Here is a 10255-nt window from a genome sequence, read left to right on the forward strand (position 1 = left end):
ACTCCAGAGACATCTTTGTTGGTACATTTTATTCTGGAGGATTATTAGACTCAAAGTTAACCTTCATGGCTTAGGGCTATGACTTTCCCAAGTTTCTTCTGAAATTAAGTTTTGGTGGAAAGTGCCCTAAAGATGATTTAACTCCAGATAACCCTGTGGTTGTTGTTGTTGTTTATCAGAAAAATGGGCTCTGTTCCCCCCTCAGAGATTAACTGAGGAAACATTTTCCAAAGAATTCAGTTTCGGTTGGGAAATAACATGACTAAGCAAGCTTTGGTGCATGATGTGTAATCTCGGAAAGGTCAATGTGTTTGTGAAGAGGACTTAACGACTGTGTTGCAGTGAAAAAAATTGGTACATGACCTTCAGTAAGTAGATGTGATGGGGCTTGTATGACACTCTTAGCAGAAAAGAAGAGGGCCAGCTGAAAGCAGCTCCAGGTTGGCTGTGAACCACTGCTAGCCCAGGGCAGAGCATCTTATTCTTTTGATTTGAGGAGTTAATATACCAGCCCAATTCAGAGTCACCACTCCTTATACTGTAAAAGCCAATGAATTCATTAAAAAAAAAAGGCTAACTTTCACCAGGCTTTGTACCTAAATCTATGGTTCTTAGAAACAGATGACAGTCAGCTCTAAAAACAAGACGATCCCATTGACCATTAGGGAGGTGGTGAGTTATTTGTCTAAAAGTCTTGCTATATAGGCCAAACTGGCATTGAACTCACTGTGTAGACCAGGCTGGCCTCATACTTATCATCCTGCTGGCTCAGCCCCTGGAACACTGGGATTATAGGTGTGCACCACCGTGCCCTGCTCCCTTTTCTTTCTTACTACTGTGCAATTTTAAGAACTTTAAAAATGTCCTGTGACCCAAAGGTAAAAGATCTCAGGAACCCACACAAACAGTGGCCTTTTGTCCACTGGGATCCACTCTCTCTTTCTCCTTTTAAAATAAAGGGAATAAAAGAAATTTACAGAACACTTGTGATGATCTTGTTCATGGATCAGTTTAAAAGAGAGAGACGGGAAAAGGAGGAGATGTTTATTTTCACAGATCAGTTTTACTTTCTGTCTATGAAATAAATGAAGAAGAAGCTCATTAAAATGACTGTTACAATTTTTCTTTTGAATTGTTTACTCTATGAAGGTGACAGTGCTTGACAGTGTGATATATGAGTGGTGTCCCCTTGTCGGCATAAACATCAATTCTAACATGAGACTCTGACGATCCTTTTGTCACGCATCCAGGTCAAGTGAAGAATTTGGAGAGAAATCAAAAGGCAGGATCGCTTCACCCACATGCCAACAGCTGTTTCTTTTTGTTAAATGGTGGCTAAAAAAAAAAAGTGAGCTAAAGGGGAAGATGGGCCAAGTCACCATATTTCATCAGAGACCCCCCGAATCCTTAGTTATTAAAATGTGAAATCAAACCCTTAAAGTCAGCCCCCCTACAAACTCTATTGGCTTACTGATTTTTTTCTTTTTCCCGGATGCCATAAAATATGCGTGAACTTGGATTTGTTCCTCCTGGACTGAATTGCAGCCTTTTAAATTAAAAAAATAGAAAGGGATTAGGTACACATTTATGAAAATTAATATTGAATTGTTATCAATTTAATGCAGGTATACGATGCAGAGACAAATACTATTAGGATGTTTATAATGAAAAAAGCAGCACAGCCTCCCCCCTCATCACCTTTGGCTCCTGATGTGCCGATTAATTACACCACTTTCTAATTGATAAGCTAGTTCTGCTTATAACTCCAAATGTCTAAATTACATGTGCATCCTGTATTTTCTTTTCTGTGTGATTTAACTTTAGGTATACTCTATTTCTTTCTCCCACAGAGAAAAGAATCCAGCCCTATCAACTTTTTGCTTTTACATCTTAATTCTTCATCTTTTATGTATAGTTAAATTATGTCCAGCTTTACTTTTATTAAGGATATATCAATACTGTAAACAGCTGAGCCAAGCACAACGCTCTGATCTTTCTTTTCGAATATTTGTTTTGCTAAATGATTTTTTGTTTGTTGTTTGTTTTTTAGTTTGTGTCTAGGTGACCTCGCACTGTTTCATTTTCCAAATCCAGAGACAAGGATACAGTTCTTCTTTGTCAAAGTAGAAGAAGCCACCCATCCACCTCAGGGTTGGAGCTGCCCCTGTCTTCCTCCCATGCCCTCTGGCTGCCCTGACTCACAGGTAGTCCAGTTCTCCTGCCTGTACTGTGGCTATGTCCTGGGTCCTCCGCTCACCATCAAGTGGAGATTGTCTTCATCCTTTCTTGACTGTTCTTATTTCCTGAATCACATAGGTTTTGGACTTATTCTCCCCTGGCTCCCCACGTTCATTCTCTAGGTGATCTGTTAAAAAGCTGAATGGCGAAAATGTCTTTTATTTTCTACCTTTACACTTCATTAAAGCTTTGCTAGTTATGATATTTTGGATGAAAATTATTTACTTTCAGAATTTTCAAAATGATCCATTACTGTCTTTTGTTGGTGTAAATTTCGAAGCTGTTTTAAATTCTAATCTAGCACATGAGATTCCTTTCCCCCCTTTGGAAGTTTTTAGAAACTATTCTTTATTAAAGTTTTAAAATTTTTCTAAAAAATATGTCCTTACCCCTCTTACTTATTGTACTACAGACTTAATGGGAATTTTTAGACCAGATAATGTTCTTTGTGATTAATGTAGTGTTTTTTATTAGTTATCTGATAATTTTTTTCTTTCTTCTTTCTGTTCTTTTTTCTAGGTGTTCTCATTATTTAGATATGAGACTTTATGAATTTTTTTCTCTAACTTCAAAATTTCTTTTATTCAAACTACTTCCCAAACCTCTCTATTTCATTTTCTGAAAGACTTTTTCAGTTTTATCTTTCACCTTTTCTGTGGAATTAAAAAAAATCCCATTGTTATGTTCTTACATTTCTAGAGATTTTTCTGTTCTCAGAATACCCCATATTAAAAATAAAAACTGCAAAAAGCATTCTTTTCTTGTTTTGCAAAATGAAACAATACCTCTGTTTGGCCTTGTAAAGGCATTTGTTACAGTTTCTTTAAAGTTCTTGTTGTGGATGCTGGATGTACCATTTGAACGCTTCGCCGAAGAAGGACTTGAGGCCATGACTGCCTCTCTTGCTGGTTCACTTGTGTCTGAGGAGGGTCCATCTTGGCCCACTTGGCACCATTCACAAGGCTGTTCCAGCCCCAGATAGATGGAGGCCTAAGCTGACACAGGACCAGTTTTGTTGGTTGACTGCTTTCCCTGCCCACTTTTCCTTTTGTTGCCTTGGAAGCCATGACCTCATAAACACCTTCATGCCTAAGTCCATCTCTGGGTCTGTATCTCAGTCATCAGAGCTGTGACTGTTTTCTTCTCCACACAGTGTATCTGTTTCTTGTGAGTTACCTTTATTCTGTTTGTGTATTGTAGACTCGGACTTCTGTGCTAGGAGCTTTCTGACCTGATTTACTGTTGACTGGAACCTGAAGAATGTATGTCCTGTGATTCCTTAGGGTGGCCAGGAAGCACAAGTGAGAAAATCAATTGTTTCTATTGTGTCTATAGGTCTTCCTTAGGAACTTATTTCTTGTTTCCTCTATTTAGAGATAGTAATCCTGGGCATCAGTTTTCTGAGAGCTCTTTGAGAGAGGGACTAGGAATTTTAGTGGGAGTGTAAATATTTTAATTTAATAGGCTAGGTGTTTAGTCTGGAATCTCATGCCCAACTTTAGTTTGGCTCACCGAACCTACTAAATTTTATTTTAAATTTTCTTGAGAATATGCTTTAGTCTTCTTTTCTATCAAGGTACAGTTTGGGCAATCTCAGGGTATATGGGACTGGGAGGTGGTTTGGGGCGTCTGATTTTTCCTCATACAAATCTTCACCCAATTCTTTGCTTATGACTTTCTGCCCTTCAGAGCAGTACATCTAACACTAGATCCTTCCCAGGGCTCTTGAGTAGAAGTGATGCTACTCCCTATGGACCCTTGTCCCGTGAAGGCTGGCACCGTCCCGCTCAGCTGCATCACATCTGCTTGTCTATCTACTTTCGTCTTCCAAAAGTTTGCTTACTTGCAGCAGTCTCTGCTTCCACTCTCTTTGGTTATTTGAGATCAAATCTTTTCAAACTTCTTTGTTGTCATTTAAGTGCAGTTCGAAAGAGAAGGAACACACATACCTAACTTGTATGCACTCGAAGTCCCCGGAGTTGCCAGGCAGAGCCAGCTCTCTGTCCGGCCACGTGTTTCACCAGGCTTTTAGGACATCACACTTCCTGGCTCCTTCCCACTTTGCTGGCTGTGCATTCTCAGGGTTTGCTTTTTACTCTCTCATTACTTCCATTATAAACAATACAAAAATGAAAATGTGACCATTCTACAAATCATATTAACTCAAGTCCCAGAGTAGCTATCTTTAGATGAAAACCTAGAACATTACATGCCAGATATCTTAACTGCAAAGAAGAGCTATAAGACAATTTGTAATGAAACAGGAGCATATACTTTCCAAAATATTCAGTTAGTACTAAAATAAATAAAAATGAGTTAAAATATTTTCTTTTCTGAAATATTGTGAAATTCCACCACTGAAAATATGAGGATATTTTAGTTCACTAAAGTCTAATACTTAAGAAAAACTTTAAAACATACAAATTGAAATTCATAGTTTTACCAAGTTTTTTTTCCAGTTATATTTTTATGGACTATGAACTTTATCAAACTAGTTTCTATACCAAAAAGAGCAATGACATTTTTGTAAACATCTTGTAAACTCTGTAATGAATTAGAATCAATATGCTTGAACCCCTAATGAAATTTTAAGCCTACTTTATTTACTATGTGATAAAGGGATTGAAAAGTAGTCTGGAATGAGACAAATTAGGAGCAAGTATAACGTTTTTTTTGTACCGGGGATCAAACTCAGGACCTTGCGCTTGCAAGGCAGGTGCGGTGCCACTGAGCTAAATCACTGGCCCAGGAATAAGCAACTTTACAGAAAACATTTTATTATATTGCGTTTGTTAAATAAGTATTTTATCGGTCCACCTTGGCAGGACATAATGACTACCTCCCCTGTGGGGGTCAGTACGTGTACACGACCCAGCTGCTTTTTTCATTCCCTTCCCGTCCCCTGTCTTCCTTTCCCTCCATCTCTTGATCATTGGCCCATGAAGTTATATTTTTTGAAATATTTTCTTTGCTTCTCTCAGATGATATGGAAAGTTATCTACTGTGAACATTTATTAGAAATTTGAAGGTACTAACAAGTATAATTTTGAGCCACTCAAATAAAAATTTAGTTCAGAGAGCTAGACATTGTGTAGTTACTAAGTACCTTCTCCTTAAAACTCAGACCAAGCAGCTGTTGCCCTGAGACAGGTAAACCTGCTATGATCGGCAGTGACTGGGCGGTTTACTGTGCTGACAGTGAGGATGCATTTAGCAAGGCACACATAGCATTTCTTAGGTTGTCAGTTCTTAAGTCCAGGTCAGAGCTATAACACAGAGAAGGAACAGTGATACACATGCTTCGAATACAGTTGCAAAATCTGCCAGTTGACCTCCGTTTGTGTACTCACTTGCACACTCAGGAGGCAGTAAGGGCCCGAGGGAGACAGGTGCTGGCCTTGCTTCACTGACCTCACAGCTCTGTGGCTTCTGAGTCCTGGGAATCGCTCATCTTCATCTGGCTGCTAAGGCTCCATCCCATTGTCTTTTTGTGGAACAGAAACATGGCTCAGATGACAAAGCCCAACTAATTACACAACTTAATTTAATAACTTAAAGCGCAAAGGCTATTCCCTAAGCAGTAGAATCTTTTGTTTGGGAATTTTTAAACAAATTATGTTTTACTTTATGTTTTATTATTTACGTAATAAGCATTTAGAAGAACACAATTTTCTCAAGATTTAAACCGTGCATTGTTCCATAAATAGGACACACATTTAGAAAGATGAGAGGTTCTGGGGGGAATATTTTAGTGATTGCTTCTGCCTCACGATATGGGACTAGTGCGGTGCTTGATATCACCAGAATTTTGGTTCTTCCCCATAAGATTAATAATAGAAATGTTCTCATCCCCAGTTTCTGCTTCAGCATTTTGTGTCTGGGTAAATTTTCCTGACTTAATGACTGGTCTGGTAGAAATGCCTCCCTGCATCTATCTTTTCTTTCGTACTCCCAGACTCTAATAGTTGCAAGACCATGTGATGACTCTTAGTTCTATCCTTGTCCTCGGGTTTTAATTCCCCTGACGTAACCTTGCTGAATGTTGTCACCTAACTTCTTTCTGGTTACTTCCCATGACTGAGGAATTTCTGTCTGATTGGTTCAATGATTTCCACCATAATACAAACTCCTACCTAGGAAAAGGTTTTGTGGGTTGGACCAAGGAACAAGAAGGCTGTCCCTTAAAAGGTCAGGAATGTAAATTGCAGGGGTGAACTCTGACCGGCAAGAGAAGGGCGTTATTGTTGTCGTGAGATTCTGATTGTGGGAGTTAATGGAAAAATTGCCAGCCATGATGGCCTGGGAATGGGAAGAGGTTGGCACTTAGGAGTGGGACTGGTGTTAGTATCCTGTGAGTCTAAAGTGCTGTCAGATCTGGCCCATGTTTAGGAGAACTGAGATGACTGAGCTCGCTTACTGAGCCAAAGTTCTCATCACCTTTATTTTATTTCCATCATTCATTCCTCATTTTAATGACTTTTTATCAACATTTAGAGGGAAGGAATATGACACACCGTAAACATAGTAAGTCATCCTGTCTTGCAGATACTTCAAAAGAGAGCTCCTCTGGGTAACAAGGGAATTGTAAAAGTTGTAGGCGGTGCCTATTATGAGTGAATCTACAAAGCTGTGGAGGTAAGAAGGAGACTAACTACCCCTCTTGTGAATTTATGGAATGTAAATATTACACATGGCTGTGAGCTTCAGAATGTTCACCTGTGTCAAAGCAGAATAGAGCTGAGAGAATTTGTATGAGAGAGGGGGAAACAATATAGCATTTCAGTGTTGGGAGACAGGTTTTGGAGGAGGAGGACATTTCCTCTGGAGGTGGAGAAGGAGCCTTCCTCAGAGGATCTGTGGGTTCTCACAGAGCAGCAGCATTAGAGGGAGTAGAGCTTTACTGGCTTCCCCGTGGTCTTTTTCCTCGGGGATCGGGACTCTTCCCACTCCTCAGGGGATCTGGCACAGGACTGTTTGCCTTGCCCCTGGGCTCATGGGCCCTCCGATGGCCTCGGCAGCCTCTCTTCTGAACTCTCCCTTCCCTTTCTGTGCTTGTGAGCCCCTGCAGCGTGGGCCGTCTCTGTGTCTTGAAGCTCCAGTCCTGCCGTGTGCAACTCTCCTGACCTCCCCCTGCTGTAAGAGTCCTGCTTCGCTCCAGCCTTCAGCATTCTCTCTCAGGAGAATCGTGTTTAGGGCTCAGGCTTGTGGTGATGACCGGAGCTGAGCAGGACTTTGCCCAGGAAATGAACCGAGCCATTGTCTGCCTTTTGACTCTCAGATCAGCTTTGTTATTGTGTTTCCTCCTCGGAATCAGTCTGGCTGCACCCTTGCAGGATGATTGTGTGTTTTCTGGGTCTATTTTCATTAAGACAGTTGCATCTCATGTAAGGGGAACTTCAGCTGCCCCCTACAGGAAGTGGGGTAAGGGAATAGCAGGGAGTTCACATACCCCACCCCCAGCACCCTCACCAACAGGCTTCAGGCTTCTTGGACTGATTGATGACATTTCCTAATATAGCTGGGGTAAGATGACTTATTTTGAAAATAGAATTAATACTTCCCTTTTTAGGAGCAGGCACCACTTTGGCACCACGGTCAGCCTGAAGCACATTAGTTCTTGTGGTCAAAACATTAACAGGGTGCTTTGTTAACAAAACGTTCAGGTCATGATAAGGCCAACAAGGGAACTTGAGGACTTTATGAGCCGGATTGTTCCAAATGGTGCTCCAAGTCAAAAGGACTGAGAGTCAAACTTTCTCCTGTAAACAGAGCCCAGATGAGCCAGAGTGAGCATTTTCAGGAGTGGGTAAGTGTGTTGGGGAAGTGGAACTGACCAAAAGTAAGATACCGCATAAAAAGCAGGAAACCATTGATAGGCCTACAAAGTGCCTGGCCTTTTGATGCACCAGAGTGAACATAGGCTCACTAATCAGCCTTCCTGGGCAGCTGCAGGGAGTGGGGAGCCCTTTAGAGAGGTCCCTGAGACTGCTAAGTGCTGTGGGCGTTTATATCTGTGCTCATAAACAATGGGCCAGGACGAGGAGCCGAAAGGAGATCCTGCAAGCCACGGAGCACCTGCTCTGGGAGCTCATCTTGGGGGCACCTTCTCAGACTCTAAATTTAATTGCTTTCCTGCCCTGTTACCTCAGCATTTTCAACCAAAATTTTGGATTAACAATACCACTCACACAGTGCGTTGTTCATTAACGCACAGAGGACAAAGGGTTGGAAGGAGAGTGGGGAGGGGTCAGGCCAAACTCTGGGACAGAGGCTGGTCCCTCCTCAGGGGACTCCTAGCTACACCCGTACCTGGACAGGCAGCCATGCACATTCCGGATCCTCTTCATCGCCTGAAATGGGAGGGAGTTGGATGAGATGCGCTTTGATTTTGAAATCTTGCATTTACTAGTGTGCTATCATGTAGTATCTGGTCTGATAATAATCCTGGAACATGGCAGGACAGGAGACTTGATCTCTGTTGTAGAGACGAGCAACGCAAGAGTCGGAGGATTCAAGTGATTAGCTTATGAACGACAGTGAAGACTCTGCAAACCGAGGTAGGAATCCAGGCCTTTTCATTTCCAGCTCTTTCTACACCTTGCAAAAATTGTCATTTAAATCGTCTTAGTTCTCTGAACTAAGTACTTGAAGGCAGGGAGGCAATCTGACACGCATTCTCTGACTCTCCACTGCTTAACACATACTGCACATGGGCTGGCTGCAGAGAAAAAACCTTTCCATGTTGGGTGATGAACGTTCTTACTGCAAGTCCAGTGCATAATACTTGTTTTGAACACAAATGTGCTCTCAGTTATTCACTTCTCAAAATTTTATTACTCATCCTAGAGATGAGCTGACAGCTCAGACGGGCACAGGGGAGGACAAGAAGGGAGGCCACCCCGTTCCTAGCAGGGCAGGCAGCCATTTGTGTCTCTGACCCTTCTCTCTCTCTCTCTCTCTCTCTCTTTGATGCCCGGGATTGAACTCGGGACCTTGCGCTCCCAATGCAGGCAACGGCACCACTGAGCTAAATCCCTGGCCTTGGCCCCCAACCTTTTCTCCCTCTTTGCATCTTCTTCTCGCTGTTTCTTGCTGGTCAGAATTCAAACCCTTTCTGTCTCCCTGAGAAAACATGCACGCAGGGCCAGCAGCCAGTGAGGACCCCGGGGCCCCTCTTTCTGCCCCCTGTGACACTGTCCAAGGCTGCACTGGAAGACCACAAGACCGAGGTTTGATTTGGGCTGCCAGCCTGATACAATTGAGGTAGGACGGAAGAAATAAAAGATATGTAGATAGAAAGGAGACGAGGAAACTGCAGCTAAAAGTTGTATTTTTAAGAAGACTGCAGTTTCTGGGCCCAGTCAAAGTCACCCAACACAATCTTTATCAGCAGTCCCTCAGTTAAATTTAGACTCCTTTTCTTCTAGACCCATCACACCCACCACTCCTCAGAATACTGAAAGTCCGTACATGGGCTTGGGTGAGAAAGCAAAGAACAGGGACCTGATCCTAAGATAAAGGGACACATTGACAGAATCCACAAAATGCTTAAATTTTCCATCATAAACAAACAAACACACTGGGCCCATACCTGTAATATGGGCCAGTACCCTTCTGGAGATTGAAAGAGTGGCCAATATCCACCTTTTCCTGGGTTTTCCACCCCTCAAGAGATGGATAAAATGTTCCCTGTTCCAGGAAATCCAGGAAATAAAGCCCCCCTCTCTAGAGAACCCCCATAGATCCCTTTGCATGCGTATCTTTTAATTTCTGCCTAATAGAGACTTCCCTGAGCCTCTTGCTGACTAGTCCTGAAAACTTTAGGGGCCTCCTGCCACCCTGAGACCCTGCCTGGTGACAGAATGAGGTCTTAGAGTGGGCAAATAATTTGAGATTTCTAGCATATCTGAAATTATTTAATTTATGGCACATATATATGTGAATATATATGTCATAAACCAGTTACTAAATATTACATAATTATTAAATAGGGAGTATTAAATATCAAACATTTATA

The 10255-nt window shown here is 41.8% G+C and overlaps 1 long non-coding RNA gene across 1 annotated transcript; it reads right to left on the bottom strand.

Annotated features, from left to right (window-relative positions):
- Window positions 1-1486: 1486 nt before the first annotated feature.
- LOC104863372 lies at window positions 1487-3271 on the bottom strand. Its single transcript, XR_780541.1, has 3 exons — window positions 3024-3271; window positions 2258-2376; window positions 1487-1546 (listed from the first exon to the last, which is right to left on the bottom strand). It is a non-coding gene; the product is annotated as an uncharacterized LOC104863372 (long non-coding RNA).
- Window positions 3272-10255: the final 6984 nt, after the last annotated feature.

This window comes from Fukomys damarensis, unplaced genomic scaffold (genome assembly GCF_012274545.1).
Source record: "Fukomys damarensis isolate Sample0158 unplaced genomic scaffold, DMR_v1.0_HiC HiC_scaffold_14, whole genome shotgun sequence".
Taxonomy (NCBI): domain Eukaryota; kingdom Metazoa; phylum Chordata; class Mammalia; order Rodentia; family Bathyergidae; genus Fukomys; species Fukomys damarensis.